Source organism: Neophocaena asiaeorientalis, unplaced genomic scaffold (assembly GCF_003031525.2).
Source record: "Neophocaena asiaeorientalis asiaeorientalis breed wild unplaced genomic scaffold, Neophocaena_asiaeorientalis_V1.1 scaffold240, whole genome shotgun sequence".
In the NCBI taxonomy this organism is placed as follows: Eukaryota; Metazoa; Chordata; class Mammalia; order Artiodactyla; family Phocoenidae; genus Neophocaena; species Neophocaena asiaeorientalis.
Window position 1 is genome coordinate 3767149 of NW_020185331.1, and position 17155 is coordinate 3784303.

Genomic DNA, 17155 nt, shown 5'->3' on the forward strand with positions numbered 1-17155 from the left:
GAATTGGCTGGTCTGGTCACAGAAGCCAACTGTGAGTTTCCAGATTCAGAGGCCCTGAGCAGAGAAGAAGGAAGAGCGTAGAGATGGTGAAAGGGGACTGGTGTGAGGATCTGGAAGAGAAAGGGGAGAAAGGCTTCTGGGTTTCACCAGCTGGATGCCCTGAAGGAATCCTCTCAGACCCATTCAACCTCTGAGCCACAACTAGTGTCTCTTTTCCCTCTGACTCCCCTCTGGGCACTAGGAATATTTAGCATAGCATGTGCTTAGGAGTATAGGTTATGGAGGCAGTATCTGGGTACAGATCCTGCCTTTGCCACCTACTCGCTGTGTGATTGTGGACACGTGACTAAAACTCTCTGTGCCTCAGTTTCCTCACCTTTAAAATGGGATTAGTAATAAATAGTAGGCAGAATGAATGAAATTAATATATGTGAAGCATGTAAAACAATGCCTGACATGCAGTAAGCCCTCAGACATGTTAGTTGTTTTTATTATTAACCTTGCTCCAATGGGGCACCTGGCCTTCCCTGTGGATCAACAACTTCCCCGGAGTATCTTTATATTACTGCTCTTTCTACCCTTGATATCCTGTGACTCTGCAGGAGACAATGGTCCTGTGCATGCAGAGACATCTGGGCCTGGGGTGGGCATCTATGTATCAGTGGTTACTATACCCCATACTTAATACCACCCAATAATTCCATAAGGCAAAATTCTTATCCTTGTTTTATACATGTGAACACTTAGGCACAGGGAGTTCAAGGGATGTGCCCAAGATCACAAAACTGGTATGTTTTGGAACTGAGAAAGAGGGGGTGGGTCTACCTCAGGACCACCTGGCTCCATTTTTCACTCTTGGGTGCTGCCTTCTTTGTCTTGGGGTTAGTGAGAAATTTTCCTCTTCTGTAGTGTGCATGAGGCTGCCTGGTAAGGGTGCATGAGACGAGGAGAAATAAGTTGCCTCCAGACATGATACATGGGGTTTCCACTTCTGTAATGGCTAATGGGGAAGAGTTTAGCCAAGGGGAGGGGAGGAGTCAGAGTTGAGACTGAAGTTACCCAGAGATCTTAACAGACCTTAATTTATCATCTCACACACACACACACACACACACACACACACACACACACATACCCTCCAATCTGTTCCTGAATCCTGACCATCCTGCCTCCATCTCTCACATCTACCCTCTGTTCTCTATCTCTCCTAGACGTTTTTCTTCCGAGACCTCTTCTCTTCTCTTGCTGAGACTGTTCTCCCAGTTTCTGCAGCTCTCTCTACCTCCAGCTCACTGTCTACACTTGCAGAGTGGTCTTTCCCCTCCAAATCAGATCTTTTCTCTTCCTTGCTTAAAATCCTCCAATGACAGCCCATGGCCTAAAGGAGAAAATCAAAACTCCTTAGCAAAAGTGCTCCTTGATCTAGGCCCTGCCTACCTCCCAACATTATTCCCCTTGCCTCAACTCTCACATCCATATTGGCCTCACAGAATCCTTTGCAGTTTCCCAACTAGGTGGGTTGCTGCCCCCTCCCCATGTCTTTGCTCCTGATCTCCTTCTGCCTGGGAATGTTTCGCGCAGGTATCCCTGCATCTAGTGTACACTTCATCATCTTTCAAGACCTCATCCTCTTTATGAAGCATTCTCTGACACTCCCTGGGTCTCAATCACCCTTCCAGTCCATATCTTGACACTTTCTGGAGTTTCTTGGCAAAGCTTTCTTTGCCACCAGATAATATCCTCCTTAAAAGTGGGGCCAGTGTCAGATATACCTCTATAACTGTAATAGGGAAGAACAAATCTGACTCCATATTAGATCTGTTTCTTTTACTTCAACCTTTGTATTCTACTGCTTTTGCTTTGAGTTAAGAATGTTGCCTATAGCCTGAAATATACAGGATAGCCCATTCTCAAGGCTCTGCTCTTTAAGAGTATAACACTTTTCCATTCATACTGAGATTTTTAAAGTTGCAGAACAGAGAATAACGCCTTTCTTGTTGGAAGCTTACAGGGAAATGACCTACATGGAGAGCTGCAAGAACAAAGGATTCCAACACCAAAAAATTTGCAACAACCAGCCACGCCCCTCCCTCACCTGGCCTTTAAAAATGCTTTGCTGAAACACTTTGGGGAGTTCGGGGTTTGGGGGGCGGTATGAGTCACCCTTTCTCCTTGCATGGCCCTGCAATAAACCTTTCTCTGCTCCAAACTCCGACGTTTCAGTATTGTTTGGCCTCGCTGTATGTTGGGCCCATGAACTTTGGTTAGGTAACATAACCCCAGTGTCCGTCACAGAGCAGGCCCAGGCGTACTGAATGACTGACCAGTGCCCTCCCACCTGAGCCAGCTTGGTCACTGCCTCCCTGCCTTCCGCAGCCCAAAGGATTCTGGTCTAGGTATCAGTTTCTCCTGTCTCTGTGCAAAAGTAGGAATTGCCTGAGTTGCCCCTTTTCTTCCTGTAGGTATTTTACCTCCCATTCCTCTAGTCCAGCTCTGTGGCTGACCAGGCCAGACAAACAAGGCAGGAGGAAGAGCAAAGTGGGTTGCACCACATTGACCCAGAAGTCCCAAAGGTTGGACATTTTCCAGGCGCCTGTCATCCCAGGGTCTGCGTGGGGGGCAGGAAAGCCTTCCTCTCCTCAACCTTGGTCCCACGGGCACAGAGGCCTTTTGGGGTCTCAGTCTCCAGCCCAGCATCCTGGGTGCGCCAGAGCACGGGGGCTTGAAATGAGTGAGACCTGGGAGGGAGCGCTCCCACCTTTGTCCACGCAGAGACCTCGTCAGACCCAAGGGGTGATGCTCCTTAACACCCTTGCTCTGCCTTTCCCTCCAGTCCGCATCTCCACTTTTCATTTCTCTCTGCTTCTCTTCTGCACGGCTCCTGTCCCCTCCCCCTCTTCTTTATCTTTTTCCCTTTCCTCCTCCCCACCCTCTGGCCTGCGCAGTCCAGTGCCAAGCCTGGCCCCTAGAGCGAGCCGAACCTGCGCCTCGCCTCTCAGTCGCCGCGGGGAGGCGGTTCAGGAAATGCGCCCTCCGCTGGCGTCGGGTCGCGGTTCTCGCTGAGTTACTTTTTCCCTCGCAGCTGTGCCCCAGAGCGCCCGCCTGGGCGCTAGGAATCTGTAAACGAGGGATGTTCTCCGAGCCCCTGCTGAAGGGGGGGCGGGGGTGGTGGTGGTGGTGGTGCTTCTAGCAAGACGTTTTTCTTCCGAGACCTCTTCTCTTCTCTTGCTGAGACTGTTCTCCCAGTTTCTGCAGCTCTCTCTACCTCCAGCTCACTGTCTACACTTGCAGAGTGGTCTTTCCCCTCCAAATCAGATCTTTTCTCTTCCTTGCTTAAAATCCTCCAATGACAGCCCATGGCCTAAAGGAGAAAATCAAAACTCCTTAGCAAAAGTGCTCCTTGATCTAGGCCCTGCCTACCTCCCAACATTATTCCCCTTGCCTCAACTCTCACATCCATATTGGCCTCACAGAATCCTTTGCAGTTTCCCAACTAGGTGGGTTGCTGCCCCCTCCCCATGTCTTTGCTCCTGATCTCCTTCTGCCTGGGAATGTTTCGCGCAGGTATCCCTGCATCTAGTGTACACTTCATCATCTTTCAAGACCTCATCCTCTTTATGAAGCATTCTCTGACACTCCCTGGGTCTCAATCACCCTTCCAGTCCATATCTTGACACTTTCTGGAGTTTCTTGGCAAAGCTTTCTTTGCCACCAGATAATATCCTCCTTAAAAGTGGGGCCAGTGTCAGATATACCTCTATAACTGTAATAGGGAAGAACAAATCTGACTCCATATTAGATCTGTTTCTTTTACTTCAACCTTTGTATTCTACTGCTTTTGCTTTGAGTTAAGAATGTTGCCTATAGCCTGAAATATACAGGATAGCCCATTCTCAAGGCTCTGCTCTTTAAGAGTATAACACTTTTCCATTCATACTGAGATTTTTAAAGTTGCAGAACAGAGAATAACGCCTTTCTTGTTGGAAGCTTACAGGGAAATGACCTACATGGAGAGCTGCAAGAACAAAGGATTCCAACACCAAAAAATTTGCAACAACCAGCCACGCCCCTCCCTCACCTGGCCTTTAAAAATGCTTTGCTGAAACACTTTGGGGAGTTCGGGGTTTGGGGGGCGGTATGAGTCACCCTTTCTCCTTGCATGGCCCTGCAATAAACCTTTCTCTGCTCCAAACTCCGACGTTTCAGTATTGTTTGGCCTCGCTGTATGTTGGGCCCATGAACTTTGGTTAGGTAACATAACCCCAGTGTCCGTCACAGAGCAGGCCCAGGCGTACTGAATGACTGACCAGTGCCCTCCCACCTGAGCCAGCTTGGTCACTGCCTCCCTGCCTTCCGCAGCCCAAAGGATTCTGGTCTAGGTATCAGTTTCTCCTGTCTCTGTGCAAAAGTAGGAATTGCCTGAGTTGCCCCTTTTCTTCCTGTAGGTATTTTACCTCCCATTCCTCTAGTCCAGCTCTGTGGCTGACCAGGCCAGACAAACAAGGCAGGAGGAAGAGCAAAGTGGGTTGCACCACATTGACCCAGAAGTCCCAAAGGTTGGACATTTTCCAGGCGCCTGTCATCCCAGGGTCTGCGTGGGGGGCAGGAAAGCCTTCCTCTCCTCAACCTTGGTCCCACGGGCACAGAGGCCTTTTGGGGTCTCAGTCTCCAGCCCAGCATCCTGGGTGCGCCAGAGCACGGGGGCTTGAAATGAGTGAGACCTGGGAGGGAGCGCTCCCACCTTTGTCCACGCAGAGACCTCGTCAGACCCAAGGGGTGATGCTCCTTAACACCCTTGCTCTGCCTTTCCCTCCAGTCCGCATCTCCACTTTTCATTTCTCTCTGCTTCTCTTCTGCACGGCTCCTGTCCCCTCCCCCTCTTCTTTATCTTTTTCCCTTTCCTCCTCCCCACCCTCTGGCCTGCGCAGTCCAGTGCCAAGGCTGGCCCCTAGAGCGAGCCGAACCTGCGCCTCGCCTCTCAGTCGCCGCGGGGAGGCGGTTCAGGAAATGCGCCCTCCGCTGGCGTCGGGTCGCGGTTCTCGCTGAGTTACTTTTTCCCTCGCAGCTGTGCCCCAGAGCGCCCGCCTGGGCGCTAGGAATCTGTAAACGAGGGATGTTCTCCGAGCCCCTGCTGAAGGGGGGGCGGGGGTGGTGGTGGTGGTGGTGCTTCTAGCTACCGGAAAGCTGAGGGCTCTGCGCTAATCAGCCAAAGCCTGTCCTCCCCGGGTTCTTGCCTCCCTTCGCGCTGGGGCAGGAAGTTCCAGCGGCCCAGTGCGCGCCCAAGAAAGAGCCGTGCGCCTTTTATTTACCCATCCCCTCCCCGCCATGGATCCAGGATGACATCCCACACAAAAAGTCCATTGCTTCCAGGGGCAGATACTCCTGCGCGCTTCGCGCCCTTGGAACTTCAACTTGGAGTCTGGTTCTGCGCCGACACGGCCTAGAGCGCGGAGCGCGCAAACTGCGCTCCTCGCCCGGGCCTCCCGGGTCTTCCGCCCTTGAGCGTGAGCCCCGGCCGCCGCGGGGCGCGCTTCCACTGCTGAGCCTCGCAGGGGAGTTTTTGTAGATCAACAAAAGAGTTTGCTCTTTTGAGTTTCTTTTATTTTCTTTATTGTTTTGTCCCCTCCTTCTTAGTCTCCCTCCTTGCTCTTCTTTCTTCCCTAACGTCCCTTTTCCCTTTCTTTTCGTTCGCTTTTCTTTCTCACTGTCTCTGACCCGCTTGTCTCCGTCTTTTTCTGTATCTCCTGCTTCTATTCTGGCCCCCTCTCTGCCTCTGAGTCCCTGTCTTTCTTTGGGTCTCCCTTCCCGGACCCTTCGCTGCCCCCTGCGCTAGGGTTGCGCCATCTTCCTGCATCATTTTTCCTGACTCGGCCGCCTCTTTCTCACTTTTTCTTTCTCCCGGCGGCCCCAGTCTGGCGGGCTCGGGTCCGGCTCCCCCGCCGCCGCCGCAGTGATTTATTCGCCTCACCCGGCGGAATCAGGTGCTGAACTGCGCCCCGGAACGAGGGAACAGATTTCTCCCAGGAAGGGTTTTGTGAACTAAACGATGCTAATTACGGGGTGGGGGACGCGCCGCCCGAGGAGGGGAGGCGCTCAGGGCTCAGCGCGCCGGGCGAGGGTAGAGGCCGGGGCCCGGCCGCAGCCCTCCCAGGCCGCCTCCCCTGCGCCTCTTGTCCCAGCATTCGCCTTTCCCTGGGAACTTTCCCGTCTGAGTTAACTATTAACCGCCGGCGAGAGGCAATTTTCTTCGGAATTTCAGCGATTTCCTTTTCGCGGTGGAGGCAGATTAACATGCAAATGGTGAGATGCTCGGCTTGAGTCTGCGCGCGGGTGAGGATGCCTCTGCCCCTCCAAGCAGTGTCCTTCGCGACGGCGGAAAACTACAGCGGAGCCACCCCACTCCCCCGCCCGTGCCTGGGCACGAAGCCGTGACCGAGCCACTGCCCGGCCGGTGCCCGGGGTGAAGGTGGAAAAAGCCGAGCGGCTCGTGCTTGGGGGCGGGGTTGAGGGGGGAGCTTAACCGGGCACGGCCACCCGAGGATCCCGCGACCAACACAGCCTGGTCCCTACTCGGAGCCCAGCACGCGGGGACGCCCTTGTAGGGGTTGGCAAACTCGGGGGAAAGCCCTTTCCCGACTGCAGAACTTCCAGACTGTCCCTCAGTTCCTCCCCCTTTGCCACTGCCGAGAACCCCCAACACACACACACCCTGCTCTGGCTTGTGATCGCTGAAAACTTTGTCAAACTTGAGCCGCTGGGCACAGACTCCTCGCCTTTTCCTCCTTTCCTCTTGCCCGTCCGGCTCTTCTTGAAGCAGGACAGGAGGGATTTCTGGGCCTCCGGACTTGGGCGAGGACCGTTTGGGAAAGTCCAGGCCTCGCCTGGATGGGACGTTAGCCCCTGACCGCCCGCCAGGCCGCCGGACACCCAACGCGCTCCACGGCAGAAGGCTGGTGATTGCCGCGGCCAGGCTTCGCGAGGCTTGGCAGGGCCCTGGCGGATATAGCCCCGCCGCTGCCCGGGCCGGGCCTTCCGGGGCGCCGGGCCCAGCCCCTCACTACTGCAGGCCGCGCTGGGTTTGGAGACCCCAGTTCAGGGCTGCCTGCCGCTCGCCGAGCCGTCCTCTGCACTCTCAGCCTTTCTAGCTTACTTCCCTCCAGCCCTCGCCCCGGGTTAGCTCTCTCCCCCGCCCGCCTCGCCCGCTCCATCTCTGGCCAGGCTGCCTCTGTCTCTCCCTATCTCTGTGTCTCTGTCTCTCCCTATCTCTGTGTCTCTGTCTCTCTTGTTTGTTTCATCGCGGGGACACTGATTGCGCCTTATGAAGTTCTAACTGGTTTTGTGTCAGGAAGATCTTTCTCGCTGCTACCCAGCCTGGCGTGACGGATTAAACATCAACTAGTTAAATAAAAATTAATATCAACTGCCTCCTAACTTCTAATGTCATGTTGTTTATAACTAATGAACTGATTAGGGGATAAACACATCACGGAGACATTCAGCTCTCCTGCCTGGGCTCCGCAGCTGCCCTGTGCCCACTCCCCAGCACGGCCCCGCCAGCTGCCAGGCCAGGAGGAGGGCGGGGCCTGGAGGGGCTACCTTGTGCTCTTTCTCTCTTTCTTTCTCTTTCCCTTCCTCTGTACATTTCTTTTTCTCAGTCCCTCTTCTTTTTCCCTTCTTTCTTTCTTCTTCCTTCTTTCTTTCTCCCTTGCATTCTTCTCTGTCCTCTGCTTCTCTGCAAAGAACAGCCCATCAGACTGACTCCGCGTTGTGTGTGTGTGTGTCTGTCTGTCTGTCTCTCTCTCTCTCTCTGATAGTCTGGCCCCCCACCCCCCCTTTCTCTTTGGGAGTCCCTACCTCTCTCTTCCCACTTCTCCACCCTCATTTGCATTCATTCCTCCCGTAGCACAAAGTGTAATGACTAAAATCATCCTTGTGACTGGGCTTCTGACCTGCTACAAAGCAGGAGGCTGCAACCTCTCCCTCAGCACTTTGTGAAAGACTGACACCCCCTCTCCAGTTATTTAGGGGAAAGAGGAGGGAGCTAGAATAAGTGAGGCTGCGTTTTCTGTTTCTCTATTCAATTTGGAAGGGGATGGAGAAAACAAAAGTGATTTTTAAAACTTTCACTTCTCCTCAAGTCCCAGAATCAATTAATACAGGTTTGAGTGCTAAATTTAATTTTCAAGGAAAGAAAAACTACTCTGGTGTCCTTCCTCCAGGGGCTTCAGAACCCTCTTCACACACGTCCACCTTGCCAGCCAGCCCCAGCCTGACCTGAGTGGCCTCCTGCAGGGCCCCTTTCCTAAAGATACTTAAACCAAATCACAATTGTCATCATGACCACAATAAGGCAGGAGAGCGAGTAATCACAGACCTGGCCCCGGTGATTTTTTTTTTTCCCCCTAGGAAGCCACAACGTTTTAACTTGGTTTGCCCTGGACCACAGGGTCTGACAAGACAATAACAACAGAAAAACCTTTTAAAACCAATTTAGCACACGTGAAAATGTAATTCTAATGAAGAATCAATAGGCTGGCGGATCATTTTTCCTGGGACTCCTTGGAGAAGCTGAGAGAGACTTTCAATCAATGGGGCAGGCAATGAGCAGAAGGGCCCTGAGAGGCAGTGTGGGACAAGGGTGAGGGCTGGGAGACAAAGAGGAGCACAGACTAAGGGAGGAGGCTGGAGGGAGGCTGAGGTGCAGGGCCTGCCCTTTGACTGGCATCACTTTGCAGGTTTCCAGAGTCCCCAAGGCTCCAAAAGTATCAGAGCCAAGAGCTAAGAAAGCTCCTTCCTCCTCTTGGTCCCACTGGTATTCGACAGGCTGCTTAGCACAATGGCCTCAGCTGCCTTCCCCTGGGCCTAGGCCCCAGCCCTGGCACTGCCCCAACCCTGGACCCTGTGTTCAGGTAACTGTGACAAGCTGGCTCAGGAGCAGCAGGGACACTGAGCTGAGTCTGTGAGTGTCCCCAGTTCAAACCACCTGGTTCCCCAGTGGGTGCCTCCCTGCTATGTGTGTGTGTGGAATGCTGGGTCTCAACTCCTGTTTCTGAAAACACAGGAAAAAGAGCAATGAATATGTCTGTGGTAGCACTTCACATTTTATCAATCACTTCCACCCAAGTCTCTCAAGAGAAACCTGTGGGAAGGGCAAGGATTAAAACCACTATTTTAAAGCAGTGGTAACAAAGGCACAAAGAGCCCTGCAGTGGAGGTGTGACTCAGCAGGTCACGCCCCATGTGTGTGGTTCTGAGTAGGTGACAGAGAGGCTAACTATGTGTGTGAACGCCTCACGTGGTGTGTATAAAGGAATAACCACATGAGAATGTGGTGTGTGTGTGTGTGTGTGTGTGTGTGGTGTGTGTGTGTGTGTGGTGTGTGTGTGTGTGTGTGGGGTGTGTGTGTGGTGTGTGTGTGGTGTGTGTGTGTGTGTGTGTGTGACTAGAGTTTCATTTATGCACATTGCTCTCCCATCCTTGTCCTTGGGAATGGTGTTCTGTGTATTACAAAAAGCAAAACCTTTTTTTTTACTCTTACATTGGAAAATCATTGTTTGATTTTTAAAAAGAAGTAAGAAAGCAAAGAAACACGAGCAAAGTCTGAGGCTTTAAATCACATATTGTGATCACATAAGACAGTAATTTGGCAATGATTTCCCTGAAAGAGTAGAGATTCATGCTCCTGTGGGAAGATTTTTAAAATTTAAGTTGGGGAAGGGAATTTCCTGGCAGTCCAGTGGTTAGGACTCCAAGCTTTCACTGCCGAGGGCCCTGGTTCAACCCCTGGTCGGGGAACTAAGATCCTGCAAGATGCACGTGGCCAAAAAGAAATAATTTAAGTTGGGGAACCATGATAAGCGTTTTGCCTCTGGGAGCCTGTGCCTCTCCAGTCCTGAGTTGCACAATTTATCTGAAGGAACTTCAGCTGAAGTGTCTGAGACTCCCAGTGAAGAGCTTCCATTCCTAACCTAAGCTGGCTCAGTAGGCCCTGTGGACCTGGGCATTGACCCTTGCTGTGGTGCCTTGCTGCCTGAGGCCTGGAGGTGTATGGGCAGGAGATGGGGCCAGCCACAGACCCCTGTCTGCACACTGGGGCTTACCCAGTACTTTCCTTGATGGCCTCTCAGTGTTACTCAGCATGCGGGATCAGGGCTGCATGAGAGTAGGAGGCCCAAAACAAGTGAGTGGGAGTGTAAAGTGGGGCAGCTGAGAAAGGGGTACGTGGGGGGGTAGAAGTGGGAGCAGTTGTGCTTGAGAGGTGTGTGAGTGTGTAAGAAGGAGGAGTACAAGAAGGTGGGTATGAGCAAAGTGGTGTATAAGAGGTTTGAGGGAGAACTTGTGACAAAGGTGTGAGAGGTGTAAATTCCAGATCAGGAGAGCACGATGTGGGACAAAGCTCAAGTGAGCCTTTGATCATGGATGAAAGCGTGAGTGTGTTTGGAGGAGGTGTCAATCTAAGGGTCCAAGAGACTTGGAGTGAGAGGACCAGAATATTGTGAAATGGTGTGGTTCAAATGAGTGGCCTCTCAGCACGGCCAGAGCTGGGGAGGGGTCTGGTAATTCTCCCTTTCCTCAGGGCCTGTGTCTTCTCCTTAAGGCAAGGAAGCCAGGACTTTTTCCTTTTGTTCTGAATTTTTAAAAAAGGAAGGAAGGAAGGAAAGGGAGGGAGGGAGGGAGGGAAAGAAGAGAAAAGAAAAGGAAAGAATTTGGAGCAGGAGAGGCTTGTGAGGGATTTAGTGAGCAGTTCCACAATGTATTGGCGATAGGGAATGACTATGTTGCCCAAGAAAGTTGGGGTGCGTCTGTAGGAATCTTGAAACATGGGCTGAGATCCGGGCGTGTGTGTCAGGCTGTGGAGCAAGTGCTGGTGGAGAAAGTAGCAGGGGGCGAGCGCTGAGAGTCGTGGGGAAGGGGAAAACGCACAAAGTTGGGGAGAGCATGAGAGTGAAGACGCCCCTGCTTGTGAAGCTGTCGACTGACGGGAGCGAGTGACAGCGAGGAAGAGGGGGTGGGGTGAGAGGGTGCGCCGGCGTCTAGGCTGGGGATTCGGTCTCTGGGTGCCTGCGGCAGCGCGGCGGCTGCTTGCCTGCGGCGGGCTCGGGGCCGGGGTGCGTGTGCGCGCGTGTGCGCGGGGAGGAGAGCCCGGGGCTCCTGTACGCGTGGCTGTGCCTCAGCGCTGCCGGCTGGGTGAGCGCGGGCGCGAGCGGAACGCACAGCCGAGGCGGCGGGCAGCCCGGGTTATCTGAGCCGCTCGGTCTTGGGTGACTGCGCCCAGATCTCGAGGCGGCGGCGGCAAAGGCGAGACGCGCTGTCGGGCCGCGGAGGAGCCGAGAAGCGAAACCCAGGCCCAGACGGCAGCGGCGGGGAGTAAAGCATGGAACAGCTCTCGGGCCGGGCAGGTAAGAGGGAGGAGGACCCGTCGTCGCCACAGGCAAGGGGGGTGCGGGTGACGGAGAGGCATGGGAGCGACCAAGTCGAGGGACCCCACTCTTTCTTTCTGTGCTTGCCTGGCGGCGGGGCTGGGGACTGGGGCTCTATGGCCTCTTCCCACCTCTGAGGCCTCCGGACCTTCCGTCCCAGTGTCCTCTGAATCAACTAAAAACTTTCCACCCAGAAAACGTGAGTTTTACAACTTCTCTTGGTCACTTTGCAGAACCTGGGCTTTGCTCTCTGTTGTGTGTTTAGGACTTTATCTTTCCACTTTCCTTCAGTGTAAAAATATTTTGCCTGACTGCTTCCAGGCTGGGAGTACTGGGAAGGCCTTAGTTTCTAGTGGGGTTGGAGTATGGATGCGTGTGCATGTGTGCTAGTGGGTGGGGACAGGCTGTGTGCACAAGTCTGTGTGCATATGTGTGAGGGCCTTGTGTATTTGAGTATGAACCAAAGTGTAAGCACTGGTGTAGATAATGCAAGTGGAGAGAAGGCTGCTCCCCAAATAAACGACTCAAGGGAGGCCTGGGGCAAGAGGAGGGATGGCAGGCCCCAGGGGACCCGAGTGGGGAGGAGAATCTGAAGCTGCTAAGGGAGTGGAGGGCTCCTCTCTCTCTTTTTTTCCCCTCCACCCCTCCCTCAGGCCTGCCAACTCCACTCCATCTGCCCACTAGGTGTCCTGGTGTAGCACAGGGGTGGGAAGCCAGGGACCCAAGTTTAGTTTTGGATTGCTGGGGAGGGAGAGGGTCGGATCAAGTTTCCAAGAGTTTTTCAAATAATACCACAGAGGTCAAGGACTAACTCCAGGCCCCTTTTGCCTCACTCCTCTCCTTCTCCAAATAGCCTTCCTCCTCTCCCTCCCCCCATCCCCTACCAGCTCAGGCTCTAGTTCTTTCAACTGATAATCCAGTTTCCACCCTCAGCACTGCCCTTCCCGTAGCTTCTTGGCCTAGTCCCTCGGCTGCCTCCATTCCCCCTTGGGGGCCTTGTCCTCACTGGGGAATCTGGGCCTCCAGGAGTGTCAACTGTCACCTCCTGGGCTTTTAGGGATCTGGGCCACCCCTCCACATCAGAGGTTTAAGTAGGGAGATCAATAGCAAACAGTTGTAATGATCTAATTAATTATGGCAAAATTAAAAGCGAGTACAAAATCAATCTCTGATGGTGTTGAAGATGGAATTCAATTGAGAGCCCATCTGTGCACCCCCTCGACCGTATAAATATGCAGCCCAAGGACAGACCTAATGGCTGGGCCTTCCTGGGAACCTCTTTCCCCCTTTCTTCCTCTCCTGCACAGGGCTTCTCTCTCCTCACTCTGCCTGAATCTATTTATTTTGACTCCTGCCGCCTCCTGACCCCACCCCTCCTTCCTTCCCCGTCCTGTCTGCTCAGCCTCCCGACACTCCCACTTTGCCATTTTCCCTCTTGGAAGGCGGCTCTCACTGCTTCGCAGGCCTGAGGTGTGTGAACCTTTTTCCCAGTCTCTGCAAATCTCCCGGAAGATGTAGCCAGGCCCTCTCCCCAGCGCCTCGGGAAAGAGAAGGAAGAGCGGTGGGGGCATCCTTGAGCACCTGTCCAGGCTCTCATCCCAAGTTTCCTGGCGCTCGGGATACTCCACAAGGGACGAGGGCGCTTACCCAGGGGCACCTGCGCCTACCTGCGTCTGCCCGGGGAGCTGCTCTCCCGGCGCGCTTGGCCGGGCGGCCGGGAAGAGCAGCTGCGCACCGCAATCCGTTTCCTTTCCCTCCTTTCCCCGCTTTTGCGGGGATCAAACGCCCGCCAGCCCAGCTGGAGCTTGGGGAAGTGTGGGGAGGAACTGTGGAACTGGGCAGGGCTGGGTCTGAGAGAAGGAAACCTCCGTTCCCTTCCAAGCCGCCTTCTATCTTTTTTTCACGGCCCCCCCTCCGGCCCCGCGGCCCTCACCTCTTTCTTATACACTTCTGGCCGGGACACAGCTCCCCCGGGGACCCTGCGTGCCCCAGAGGGCCCCCGCGGCCCTTTTATACCCATCCAGCTGGTTCAAAATGACAATGACACGCACGCGCGAACAAGCGTGCGTGCCTTGCGGACGTCCTGGTGCAACCTCCGTAGCCGGGTTTGCGAAGAATGCGGGTTTTATTTAGTCTCGCTGAGCCCGTTCGGGAACAGCGAAGACCAGGAAAAAGCGAGGGAAAGGGAAAGAGAAGAGAATCCGCTACCAGGTCAGTTGTGGTCTTTGGCCATCGACGCCTCTACTCCCAGCACCATAAAAATAAGCCCTTTATTTGATGACCTTCCTTTTACTCCACTGGCCTGTCCCAGCTGGCTCTCTGCTTCCCTGTCGCTGGTCCCCGGCCTCTCCCTCCTGGGGTCCTGGGCCCACACTGGGTTCCCAGGGATTTTTATGCCCTCGGAGACCCCTCCCTATTCCCTTGTCTTGCTGCCGGGTCCTCAGGGCCTGGGGGAGACACAGCCCTACGCCTCCCCGCCCTCTTTTGCCAGGCCTCTTCACCCCGTTATTAATTGCTGTGTTGACCTGCAGGATTGATTGGCGGCCCCGCTGGAAGAGGCTGGGGAGGCCTTGGCCTCGGTGCAGCCTCGGCTGAGGGCGGAGAGAGGAGGGGGAGGTGTGGATATGGGTCCTGAACTCCTACCTCAGCCCCACCTGGGACACAGCCTAGACACTCACTCCACCCCGCTCACACACACCTTTACACACCCTCACAACACTCACACACTCACATGATCCCTTCACCAAGAGGCGTTCAGCCCCCAAGGAGACACATCAGAAATTCTCCTTAATCGATTTAGAAATTGAAAGAGGCTTCCTCCCTCCATCATTCATTCTCTTCACTATATTCGTTATCCGCGGGTCTAGACCTCACGACCGGCCTGCTCAGAGAGAGCAGAGCTCAGAGAAAGCAGAGAAAATCTCAGCCTTTTCTCTGTCTGAGATTTACTTTGCATCTCCCCCCACCCACCCCCAGGAACAGTTGCAGAAAGTTAAGAAATAATCCTGGATGCGGGCAACCCTTAAAGTCTCAAACCAAAGCATTTTTTCCAGAAAGAGCCCGTGCCCTGACTCCTGAGAGATTCGGTTAAGCCCTTTTGTTTCAAGTTCGGGGGATGGACGGCTCTGGACCGCGGAAAGTGGAGGGCGGAGGCTTGCAGCAGCGTGGGGCAGGGGTCTAACCCCAAAGCGAAAGCCCTCCCTCCCCCTCTTCCCTAAACCTTGTCGCGCGCGCGCGCGCACATACACAGACACACACGGCCCCAGAGCCACAGCAACACCCCTCTGCCCAGATCTCAGGCCACAGGCCCTCCGGCCAGCAACCCAAGCGATAGTGAGCCCCCGGGACGTCCCGGCTCCAGGCCGAGGTGGGCGGAGGCGGCAGGAGTAGACGAACCTCGGCCTCTCCCCAGAGAGACCCCTCTTCCTTGGTTCTCTCCCTGTCTCATCAGCCTCTCTCGACACCCCCTCGTGATCTCCTCTGCCCTCCCCCCCGTGATCCCCTCTCCCCTCCACCCCCGTGATCCCCTCTCTCCTCCCCCCCGTGATCTCCCTCTCCCCTCCCCGCTCCGTGATCCCCTCTCCCCTCCGCTCCGGTCCTTTGTCTCCGGCCAATTCGCGGCGCCGAACAGCCTGGCCCCCGCCTGGGCGGCCCTGCCCCTCGCTTCCCTGTTTGGCTGGCGGGGCTCCCCCTGCCTTCCTTACCCGCTCCCGGCTCTGGCGCGTTCTCCGCCTGCTCCTCACGTCCGCACAGCAGCTGGGAGAGGAGGCAGGGAGGGCGGGCGCGCCGCGGACGGATCCGAGAGAGTAGATTTGGTGCTTGCTCGCAACTCCGGGAAAACTCAGCCCGCCCCCTACAACTATTCCTCAGCGACGCAGAGCCGCGCGCCCTCTCCCGCGTTTGGCCCTTTCCTTTCCTTGTACATTGGCGGTGGCTATTTCGCTTCCCCTGGTCTGCCCAGCATCTGAAGTTGCGCTCCCCCTGCCCTGCACTCCGTTCCGTTTCAGGCTGCCCCATGCTACCGTCTACCCCCTTCCTCCGCAGCCCCCTTCTTCGAAGTGGCGGTGGAGGGTAGCGCTGGGGACGTTGGAGGCCCGCCGGCACTGTCTCCCTTCACCAGCCAGGTCAAGCTCAGGGCTCAGGGCCCGGCTGAGAAGAGGGTTAATCATTACTCCCACGGACCCTCAGCCTCACTGGGACTCTCTCACCCTTGGGGAGGAAGGGAGGGGGCAGTTAGCCAGGTGGGGACCTTGGCTTGGCCTAAACCAGCCTCTTCGGTCCTTCCAGAGACAAGTGCCTTTTCCGGTCCCACAGCGCCTTTCGCATCCCTTTCTTTTCCTCCTCTCTCCCCTCTTCCACAGCTCCCCTTGGTCAGGCCTCTCCCCACTGTCTCATCTGCGCTCTGGCTTTGGCAGGTTGACTGCAGGTCCTGGGAGGACCAACTTTCTTTGTTTGGAACCGAACTGGACGGGATTTCCTTCCCCAAGTCTCCACCAGCGGGCCAGCTCCTCCCAACGGTTTTGGCCTACTGGCCCAAAGGCGACTGCGCCTGAGGCCACAATTAACCCGGGTGTCGCAGGGGGCGGGGTAATTTTAACTGATTCTCTAGCAGTTGCGGTGGTGCAGTGGGACAAGGGGTGCAAGAAGTGGGAGTGGAAGAGTGGCAGGAAAGAGACAGAGAGCAGAGTGATGAACATGGACAGGGTGTGGTATCGACAATGGAAAGAAAAGAAGTCTGAAAGGGAGGAACACAGAAAGGAAAGCAGTGAGGAATCCTCTAGTTACCTTTATAGGGTAGAAGTTGGATGGAAAAAACCACCCCCTGCCCTGCCTAAGTGCCCAAATCCCTCCCTTCCCTCTTTGTGGATGGTTAGGGGTTCAGAAAGTTAGGCACTTATTCCTTTACTATAGAAATGTTTGGTTTTTAAATGCTTTCCTATTGGCTAGCTCCACGGAGAGGCAAGACAGGTGTAATTATCACTATTTTACAGGTAAGAAAATTGAAGCTCAAAGAGGCAAAGGGACTGTGCATGTGGAGGCTATTACTCCTTCCCTGGGCTTTGGAGTGAGTGGCCCCTTTAGCTGCGCAGAGGTCCATAAGTGTGCGTGGGGGAGGCTGTGTCCAGGAGTACCAGAGCCTCACCGGGCCTCTTGCGCCCCCCTCACCTCCTAGCCTTTTCTCTGTTGGACAGAGCTCTCCACTCCTACTCTATAGATTGCTGGCCCAGTTTCTCCTGGCTTGACCATTTTTTTCTGCTCCCCAGTCGGGTGGCCCACCGGTGGCAGCCACCTGGCAGGCCCGTGCGGCTAAGAGGCCGCTTTGGTGGCCAAGTGGCTTGCATTGTCCTTTCCCCTCAAAGGAGCTGTGAAGGGCCGGCAGGTCGCTAGGACCGCATGTGAGGAGAAGCCGGGTTAAAGGAGGAGGGGCCGGGGAAGATGAAGGCGCAGCACGTGCGCCCAGCCTCCTCAGGACCAACAGACAGAGCGGGCGGGGCCAGCCGGGAGTTAGGCCCCCCGGGCTTCACGCAGGGAGCCCAAATATGGGGAACAAAAGCGGGAAAAGAAGAGTGAGAGCGGGAGGGAGCGAGGGAGGGAGCGAGGAAGCAGAAATTAGGGGGTCTTAGATGAAAAAAAGAAAGTAGCTTTAGGGGGAATGTGCCGTGGAGTGTGAAATTGCAGCCCATGGTGCTCCATATTGTACCAGAAGCTCTTCCAAAAAAAAAAAAAAAAAAACC